We start from the raw sequence: 11,311 nt of genomic DNA, 5'->3' as shown, positions 1-11,311 counted from the left end.
CATCATTATATCTTAAGGATTTTTGCTTTAAGATTTGTTTTGGCATTACATTTTCTTATCATATGAAAGATTAGATTTCATATTTTGCATTTAGCATTTGAAGAGTGTCATGGGTGCATTTTTGCATTTGGTTTGATGCATGATTTGAGTGATATTCTTCCCTACATAGATAGCTTTCATCGAATTGAAGGATTTCATTTCATCATCTAGTTTTCATTTTAGAAAGAGGTAACATTGTTAAGGCATTGAAATTGAGACATAATTACAAGATCAACTTTAAAATATATCGATTAACTTAAGGAACATTTGAAACATTAACGATCTTATCTAGTGGTCTAGGTTAGAGATGTGTTCTGATGTCTTAAAAACTTAGCAATTGTCATTCGCTTTAGCATTAGACAACACTATCACGGACTTGTGCTCCTCGTACCATCGTGTATATCAAGGGAGACCCCCCTAGGTTGCAATCCTTTATCCATAAGAAGCCGATTCTGCCGCCCTGTAAACGTGATACACAAACACAACATTCGGGGAGATTTCTTGCATGTACGTCAAGTCCTTGGTCAATTTATTAGCTAAGGTGTATATTGCAGTTCATGGTTACTTGGTACTCCTTTTACCTAGATTCACCTGAGCAGTCATTTGATCTTTTCTGACTCTTTAAATTTTAAGAGATCATTGAGAAACTTGTCCTTTCAAGCTCACAAAACGATTGAAAGTGACTAGAGTCACCTTTTCGCCCTTTTCTCGACTCTCAAAAGATGAAAAGGCAATGTTTCTGTTTCTAAAGTTTAACTGCACACGGTAAACATGTCAATCCCAAGAAGTTGTTTCTTAGACTAAATTGAGTAATTCCATTTTAATTTCATGATTGTTAAAGCCCTAATTGAATTGTTTCCTTTCCTTTTTTGTTGTTGAGGGGAAGCCACCATGGCTGAACCATTGAGTCCATCTCATAGTTCCCCTTCGTTGTCTGATACTGAAGGGTCCTCCCAAGGAGTTCATTTGGAACTTTCTCAATCGCTTGAGGATCAAGGTGTTGAACTTGGAATTGTTATAATTATCCAAACTTTGTCTTCTCATCCGCCTCCATCAGATTCTTGGTCACCTAAAGAATCTGATCTGGATTCCTCTGATAATCCTATCCAGATACCCAAGAGTCCACAAACTCCTGAAAGTCCGCAAAGGATGGTTGTTTATCCACTGAACCCATTGTTCGATCCTTTTGTGATATCTCCACAGCATCCGTATAGTTCATACAATAGACTTGGTATTCCTTTGGAGTTATATCCTCGTTCATCTTCGGTTCCTCGTCGATAGTTGTTTCCACCTATGGAGTCAAAAGGCGAGATCCCAGTTTCCTCTCCAGGTCATTCGGAAGTCTCCACTACCCATACTTCTCACGTAAATGATGAGCAGGGATATGATCTCCCTCCAGAATGCTTTTCTTATACAGGAAGAGTCCCGTCCCTCTCTTGTCCTGAGATTAGTGAGCCCATATTTCCGCATGGTTATATCTCTTTAGCTCAACTGGTTTCGGGCACTCCTAGTGCCTCGTCATTGTATCAGAACCCCATCTGGTCTTCCGGCTCTATGCTTACATCTGATCTATTTGCTTAGAACATGACCTCTCAACCAATTGTACAAACTGCATTCACTTTAGTTCTAGTTCAACATATCATTCTGTCTCAACCTATTTGATCGTTTCGACTGGCTCTTCTGGTTCAACCGACTGTCTCAGGTCAGGTCTCGATAAGTTCTTCTATCCATCCAACAAGTGGATAGACTGTGCCACCGCCTGGGGGGAAAGATCTGAATATTCCTCTCATGTCAGGCGAAACCAATGGGAGTGGATTACAAACTCACATGGTTGGAATGAATCAACCTTTTTATGACACTATTCTTAACCCTGCTGGTCCATCTGGGTCAAGTAACGTCCAATATCAGCAGTTGTATATGGCTCAGGTTCCATTCCAACCAGCTTATGTCCCATATGGTTCACAAGCCATGGGTAATCCACCTTACATTCCTGAAGCTAGACCTTATGTTTAGCCTGGTCAATTTGCTATGCCTGGTGGATATGGCTAGATCCAATTCGGGAACTATCAATACCCTTAGGGTATAACCCCAGGAACTGTCTAGCTACCCTTGTAGCAACAAGGAAAACCTTTGCAGCAGCAAGGGAAACCTTCGTAGCAACAACGGAAATATTTGTAGCAGTAAGGGCAAGCATTGCAGCAGAAAGGACAACTGCTACAACCACAAGGGAAACCTTTGCAACAGTCGCAACAACCTTTTTAGCTGGAGACACAGTTTTTGGAACAGTCCTCCCAACCTTTATCTTCGCAAGGTCAACCTTTGTAGCAACAAGGGCAACCTTTACAACAACAAAGCCAACCTTTGCAGGAACAAGCTCAGCCTTGGCAGCAACATGCCTTATATGCCTATCAGCAAAGTCAGCCTTTGAAAGGTCAAGGTCAACCCCTGCATCAACAGGGTCAATCTCCTTATGTCGAGGGTCAATAGGTTCAACAATCTTGTAACCCATATATCGTGTATAATGTTCATTAGCGTCCTATGGCAGGGAAGTATCAAACCTACCCGGGACAAAATCCTCCTTATAGGCAAGGTAACCCTCACTGGGGCAAAAACCAGATTCCATATGGACAAAATCCTCCACTGTGGGGGAAAAATCCTTACCAACAAGGATGGACTCCGCAGTATGGGTCTCCTCAAAGGCCCTATATGCCATTTAACACGCAATTTCGTTTCTTCGCTACATTGGAACTGCATGATGTTTCGAGGCTTATGAATGATCCCATTCTTCATTCACCTGATTGGCCTCCGGTTCAGACAAAAATTCCAAGTGATTGCCCAAAATTCAAGGGAAAAGTGAAGGCGGATCCACAAGTCCACGTGATGACATATCACCTCTGGTGCTCCTCCAATTCATGTGTCGATGATCTATCCATCTTCAACTCTTTCAAAGAACTCTCACAGGTGCCGCCACTAAATGGTACATGAAATTGCCTCGAGGTACCTACGGTGACTTCAAATCTCTTGCTATGGCTTTCCTTACACATTTCCAACTCCCGGTTCACTATGAAATTAGCAGCCATTTGCTTACGTCACTTAAGAAAGACAACACGACCCACATTTCTGATCATATCCACAAATGGAGTCGTCCGTGTTGCCTCATCAAATTTGAGATTTTTGATGATTTTTTGATAGAATGGTTCACAAAATAATTCGTCAGGAAAATTTCTAAGGACAACGCCATGGGTGGGTGTGTTACTGAAGAGCAAGCTATCGCCCATTCCCAGTATTTAGACCTAGTCTATTCGTAATTTGGCACATTGTATGAGATGTTACCTAATGCTCTGAGACCATCATTGAATTTGACAGCATCAAAGTCTCTGGATACACCACTTGTTGACGGTGTGATTGGTTTCATGTCTCAGACTCCTGCGAAAGCTTCTTCGAAGCAGAAGTCGGTCTCGAACACTAGTTCAAATAATCCCTCCAAGAATTCATCCAGTCTTGGTAAAACCTCTGAGGTTCATGCTATCCTTGGATTATCCCTACCGATGATCAAATTGACTCATTTGGCGATGCTATGCCTTTAAGTCCATTGGAGATAAATTATCAAGAAATTGTTTGAGCTTTGATGGGTGCTTCAAAAAGTCATACTGTCTTCAGTATGAACCTGGACACTTACGTGCCATCTCCTTGAATTGGTTCTTTGGATTCTCTAGATCTTTTGAATGAGACATTCCCCACTGATGAGAGTATCGTGGACGTTATTTCTCTGGAGGAAGTTCCATGGAGTGGTCTACATCATCGTTCCTCCTTTCTCCCTCACCTTGATGGGATGCCTTCCTATCTTGAAGCGTATATTTCTCATTCTTCTACACCTCCACTTCAGACACCTATCCTAGTGCATGAAATCTTGTTAGAGGGTAATATGGGAAACATCACTACAACCCTACTTGTTGACATTTCAGTTTACCTTGAAATTGTCAAAATCATTCAATTGGGGGCACATTTTCCTCATCATGAGATCAAGTTTTTCATGCCTCCTTTTTCTTGAGTCTCTACCATTTTACAATTATTGCAATTGGGTTTCCATCTTGTGACTCACAACCCTCAATCGCCCAGGGGGCATGGGGGTAGAGCCTTTTATGAGTTTTACTATATTATTTGGCTAAGTCGATGCTTACACATCATGTCAATGGTGAAACTCTGGTTTTATTCTCTGTTGATTGATTACCCGAGTCTAGAAATGGACTCCATCTGAATGTTTTACGCAAGGTCATCCGTGTAAATTTACTTTTGTACATTAGTGTTAATTCATTAGTGTGTTAATTCATACGTGTTAGATTACTGGAAAGAAATTTTGATTACATTACATATCAACATATTCCACATAATTTAAATATATATCACGTCTGCTGGAGTGTTTACATCAAAATGTCAAAAATAGAGTGTTATGAGAAACTTGGATTTCAAAGCCTACAAAATGTGTAAGAGATTAGGTAAACTATCAAATTGCACGGTGCTCATGATAGCATGAGTCCGCTCTAATCACTCGACCTAGTAGCCAACGCAGTCTCGCATAGACTCCCATAGTGTGTCTCTGCCAACGTAGAGGAACATCATCGATAGTGGCATAATCTAGAACCCCTCGAGTGATTGCCTGCACTCCATCTCTGCTAAGGGGTCAGCCCCTTCCTCATAGTCTGCACCCACTATCGGATGGGTAGCTTGCCGTGCTTTTGGAAACATGTCTGGTGGTCTGCCTGGTCCCACATATGCACATTCATCATAAGTTGAGTATTATTTCACACTCTTATAAAAAAAAATCATAAAACTTGAAAAAATTCAAAAAACAAGTTTTCACCTACGTCGGTCCATTGTTCGCCTGGTGGCAGAGGTAGATCTGGATTGCCTCTGAAATTTGTCCCGGCATACGCATAGTCACTACCATAAGCAGCTGGCATTCAATCCAAGTAAATAACTATCGTGGATAATGCATATGTTGACTTGTTCCTCCTCGAGGCATGAGCTAGCTCCATATCACGAGCCTCGGATCTCGGGGGACATGATGTGGAACTTCTGCCCACTAATACCAGAAGAGCGGTATTCGTTCCAAGAAGAAGGTCACCTGTATAGAATCGAATCCGAATTGCTTCAGGTGTTCGTGCTTACCCTTGGTCAGTTGGTGCTTCATATTCGCCAAAAGGCCTCCGCACCAGTTGAAGATGGTGGGGTTCAAACATGCGATAGCGTACTGAAAATGAGACTTGGAAGCCTCATGCAAATCTTTCATGTCAGATAGACAGGCCATGGTGAACAAAATTGTTCTTAGAACGAGGTTGTTGATGATTTTTTCAATCTTCACCTTTCCTCCGTTGGTTATCTCGGCACCGGGACAGTATCTATGGACTAGACTCCTGGTACTCTCACATCTTTGGTGAGATCCAAAGAGTTGAACTACTCCTCGATGGGATAATCCCGTGATGAAATAGATGTCCATCTCCTCTAGTTCCAGTTCCTTCCCTTTGATGATGAAGATCTCTCGATCTACATCCCAAAGGCTGATCAGATAGGGTAGCAACTCTATCTGAGCCCTCAAACTTGTGGTCCGAAAGAATTTCAGTAGGCCACAATCCCTCAGAGCATTTATGCATGCCAGATCTTAAGATGCTTGGAAATCCTCGGCCTCATGGCCTCTTTCTTTCCACTCCAAGACCATATTCTCCTGCAAAACAACATTTAAACACTTATTAATGCTTTTTACATGGATAAACATCAACCATTTTTTCTTTAAAAAGATTTTTTAACTTCAAAAATTCGCTCTTGGCGCCATCACACAAGCCTTTGGGTTCGAGTGCGACCATCGTGGGTCCGATGATCATACCTGCAATGGTCGCTGACGACCTAAAGTTTTGAAATCCTCCTTTTTGGCATAAAATTCACCATTAAAATTGCATAAAAGAGTAATGAAATGCAAGAGCAGGGATGAGGCTCTTACCTGTCACAGAGAAATTGTAAAATGGTACCTTGGATCTCCCGCAACAACCACCAGAAAATCAAGAGAAATAGGGCACAAAAGCACTTTTAGAGCTCAATTTGGTAAAATGGTAACAAATGAAATTACTTTTACCTATTTATAAGTTTTGAAAGTTATTTTGTCAAATATTATAGAATATTTTAATATTTTTTCTTGATATCGGTGATGGGTGTGTTTCTTATGCAATCGTAGGTGCCTTCAATGTGAACATTGATCGTTATTGACCAATTCTGGGAGTTTTATTTTATCCCCTTTTCAGACTTATTAAATAAATGAAAAAGGAACCCACCTGGAGTCATCTTTTAGCTCTTTTTTACTCTCAGAAATTGAAAAGATTGCCGAGTAATTTTCATTTTGAACTCGTTAAAATAAATTAATCGACATCACCTCAGTATATGTTTACCCCTTTTTCGGGCCAAGATTGACTATTTACGAAAAATGCACACCTTGGTTGACATGGTCAAGAGGTTCCCTTGGATATTGTTTTCTACCTTTTCGGGTTCAAGGGACAAATTACGAAAAGGGACATGATGGATTTTTATTTTTTGTTTCTTTTTCAAACTCTCTAAACATGAAAAAGATACCGAGTTATTCTTATGTCGGGCTTGTTAAAACTTTGCGACAAAAGACTCGTCACCATGATGAGACCGAGCTTCTCCTTCCTAGGGCTCGTAAAACTTACTAGGATGGATTCATTCGAAGAATGAACTTACATAACAAGCATATGCTATCCCCTTCAAGCTTGTGATAAAAATAATTGGGGTACTCGCTAGAAATAGCGGGGAAAAATGAAGATGATACATCCTTTATATAGGCATCATGTCACTCTTGAACATGACACTCTTCTTCTCTTGTGTCGGGTTTGGGATATCCTCACTCATCACTTGTCTTCCCCAGTTTGGGTGATCCATCTTGCCTCTCATTTGACTATTCCACATTGTCGTCATGACTTTTTGTCCCATTTTGAGGCAGATGCTGCCACACTCCAAAGTCGTGTCACCAATATGTTCAAGAGAAGTCCAATCTGTAGTTATTTACCTATACATTTTTGAGTCATTACTACAATCCTGAATATCATACCACTTTATTCCTTATTTCGTGTCAATGATGGGGGATTCATCATTTCCCTCCTTTGACGGGTGACTTCCTGTCGAATTTAGATCACTATCCAGGAAGATGACTTAGGAACTCCCTTTTAGTACCTTAGAGCTAGCATGCCCTAATGGCCATTTCTTCACATCTGACGACAAGTCTTCATTATTGGCTTTCGATCGGGTGATTCCATGAGTGTTCAACCTCAGATTCATTATCACATTCATGGATTGTACTGTTGTACCTTCAGAGACATTTTCATTATTGGTTTTTGCTCTCGTACATGTTAACGGTCCACATCATTGGCCAGTAATCAAGTGGTTTTTTAGCATGTTTGACTTCAACACATTTATTCGCATGTTGGAATTTGCACATTGATCGAGTCAGGATGGAGTGCAAGACCTTGAGTCTTATCTGTTATGACTTAGGCTGCATGGAATTTTATGTTATTCATGATTGTACACATGTTTCTACTATATGGATGGCCGTGACAATACCGAGAGACTTTATATTCATGATGATCCTTGTTATCTGGATGGTTGTGCCCATGCCATGGATATTTTATTTAGTCCTCATCATCCGGATGGCTACATCCATGCCGTGGATTCATGTCTTAATCTCAAATATGTATATGTATATGCATCCTTGAGATGCATATCTCTTGACAGTGCGTGTTCTCATCCTTGCCAAAATCTCGTAAAGCATCTCAACCATCAATCCTCGTTCTGCCTTCATGCTTTAGCGGGCATTTGTTACACATTATTTTGTCACGCCTCCCGCACTTCTCTATGACATACCCTGAAGTGCTCAAAACATGATCATTATACATTATACTCATCCATGTATACAATTCAGATCCCTCTAACTTTTCTTGGAAAATATTTGGAGCTTTCCCTAAAGAAATGGCTCATGAAACCCTATAATTAGAATCCTCTCCCTTATGAAGCTAAAAACCGCGATGATCACCTATTGCACCTTGTTAATCCAATGATGGCATCGCTCTGTTCTCTCTCATACTCATGATGGTATCAAAAAGGAAGTTTTCCCAAAGAGGATGAGAAGCTTCGTGATCTAGAAGCTTCCACAGCGGCGAGCTGGAGGTGGTTTTGCATAGATGAGGTCGAATCCTCCTGATTTGAGCTCTTGGTCTCATCCCTATGGGATACCTCCTTAATGTGTGGGCCTAATCCTGTCTTTGGAGGAGGCCTAACTCCCTCTCCCAACCTATAAATTCCCCCTCTACCATTCCCAAATGGTTGCTCTATGTCCATTTTTACCCCTATGTTGATCTTGTGCTTAGAGGCTATTCATTAGACTTGGAGAAGGAGTGTTGGAGAGTTTCTTGGCTTGGACTTAGATTACCACTCAAGGAGAGCCTTTCAACATCAAGGCTATGGTTGTAAGCTTCCCCTTTATTAATAATACAATTGCTGGTTCATCTTCCCAAAATATATATGTTCATGTATATATTGGTGTGGCATTCCTTGATCAGCTAAATAGATTATTATTGGATTTTCTATTTCTTTTGGTATGTTTTGTTGTCTCTTGGTCACTTGTGCAAGTACATAAGCACTGGAAGAAGCAAGAACAATTCCGTGACACAAGCAGTTTGAGGATCTCAACAAAGGAAATCAGATTAGCATCAGAGCAAGGTAGGTCTTCTCTCTTGTTCTACTTTTCAATTATAATCTAGGAAGATGTCTAGTTGATTGTCCCTTCAGTTGCTAGACCCACTCATTGGGCTAGAGGTATCATCTCTGCCCATAGAGAAGATTAACCTTGTCAATACCTAGAGACAACAAGACTTGTATGAAAACTAGGCTGGTGTGAGAGACATGAAGACAATTCTTTGACAGTGTGAAGCTTATGGCTGCAAAGTAAAATATGAAAATGGACAAAAAGTGATAAAGTGTAATCATGACCCATCACAAGACTAACCAATCACAACCTTTAAACCTAAAGAACCATTACTTCACTGTTAAGCCCAACTGTGCAGTTTATCACAATTTCGTAGCGAGACAGGTGTTCAAAAAGACAGATTTGCTATGGAAGTGTCAGGAACTTTCATAGAAAATACCTGGTATACATAACTGGAGTTGCTATGGATTTCTGTAAAATTGATAAATTTCAATTATGAACAAATAGACCCAACACATATGAAATATTGGAAATTTGAACTTTTATGATTGACCCTATTTGAACTTAGATGGACCCCACATCATGTCATGATGACCAAAAACCCTATGATCATGAACTTTATTTTGAGAAAATTAAAAAAAAAAAACCCTAATTAACTTGACCAACAGACTTGACAAACTATTCCTAGGTTATCATGGATAACAGTGGCTCCAATGGGGATGTTGCACCCCTGAGGTGTAACAAAGAACCAACAGACCAATTTCCTTATTGAAAACTGAAAACTGATGATATCATTTCCAAGTTCTTATGGCCTTCACTTTGGGCTCAAACTTGTTGTAGAAATTTTTTTAAAGATGAAAAAAGGAATATATACAATGATGTTCCTTCCAACTGACTAAATCAAAAGGAATAATGCTTGAGAAACCTGCCATTGACAGGTCCTCCCTTGCACAATTGACCATCCATCTCTTATAGTATAAATGTGTTATTTCCATGGTAGGATGAGATATTATATGGCCCTTTCCAGAGGTTCTCAAACTTTCCATGCTTTCCTTTGTCTTCGATCCGAGCCTCCCACTTCAGAACCACATCATGAATATTGAAATTATCTTCTTTTGTATTTCTGTCAAATGTCTTCTTAACTCTGTTTTGAGATTTTTGATAATTGGTGTATACTTCTTCTCTTTTTTCTTGCAAAGTAATCAGCTGATTGATCCTCCTTTGAATAGCATTTGGTTCTTCCTCCAATCCTTGTAACAATTTCATCACTGGAACTCTAAGAGAACTAGGAAACACAACTTTAGTTCCATAAACCAATTCATAAGGATAAACCCCTATGGATCTTTTAGTACAAATTCTGTTAGCCCATAAAGCAAATTTAAGTTTTAAGTGCCATGATCTTTTGTTTTCCTGCAAAATTCTCTTGATAATTCTGACTAGACTCTTGTTTGATGACTCAGCTAGGCCATTACCTTGAGGGTAATAGGTTGTAGAGTGACCAAGGGTGATATTATACTGGTTGCAAAAACTTACCATCTTCTTTGATTTGAAGGCCCAAGAATTGTTAGTGATAATCTTTATTGGGCAACCAAATCTAGTTAAGATGTTATTTTCCAGAAATTGTATGATCACTGAGTCTGTAACTTGTCTTGTAGGAATTGCTTCAATCCACTTTGTAAAATAATCAATGGCTGTAAGGATTCACCAATGCTGGCCTGAAGATGCAGGATGTATCTTGCCAATAAAATCTAACCCCCACTGTTGGAAAGAAGCTTCTACAAATATGGGTTTCAAAGGCAATGGGAGTAGTTTTCTATTTCCATCAAATATTTGACATTCATGACAAGAATTTTTTTTTTATATATATCTTAGAACATTGAAGGCCAATAAAAACCTTCTTTGAGTGTTTTATTCACTGTTTCTTTTGAATAATGATGAACCCCACAGTCACCCTTATGAAACTCTTCAATTATTTTCTCAGCTTCATCTTCTAGTAGACAGTTAAGAAGTATTCCACCTGTGTCTTTCCAATACAAACTTTTGTTCAAGATACAATACCTCATAGATTTCAGCTTGACAAATATGGATTTTGATTTTGATAATTCAGGAGGATCTCTATGATGTTGTAAAACAAAAATGACATCTTTATACCAATCTGACATAATGAATTTTTCTTCAACAAGGATCAACTCTTCATCTGCAATCACATCTGAAATTTTTGCTATAAAATCAATGTATAGACAATCAAAATTTGATTGAGTCATCAACTTTGCTAACCCTTTTCCTTTCACCAACTTTGTAGGTTTGATCTCCAAATCATATTCTAGCAAAGTGGCAATCCACTTACTTCTCTTACCATCTGGATCAACTTGGGTTAATATGTCTTTTACTACAACATTAGGTACAAAAGAAACAATGTGTGAATGGATGACATATACCTTGAAATATTTGAGTGCTTTCACCAAAGCATAAGCTTGTTTTTCCATAATTTTGTACTTCAATTTAGAA

This window comes from Pinus tabuliformis, chromosome 9 (genome assembly GCF_031772625.1).
Source record: "Pinus tabuliformis cultivar Carrire ecotype Pingquan chromosome 9, CPIR1, whole genome shotgun sequence".
NCBI lineage: Eukaryota > Viridiplantae > Streptophyta > Pinopsida > Pinales > Pinaceae > Pinus > Pinus tabuliformis.
Note: the sequence above shows the minus strand (reverse complement) of the source record.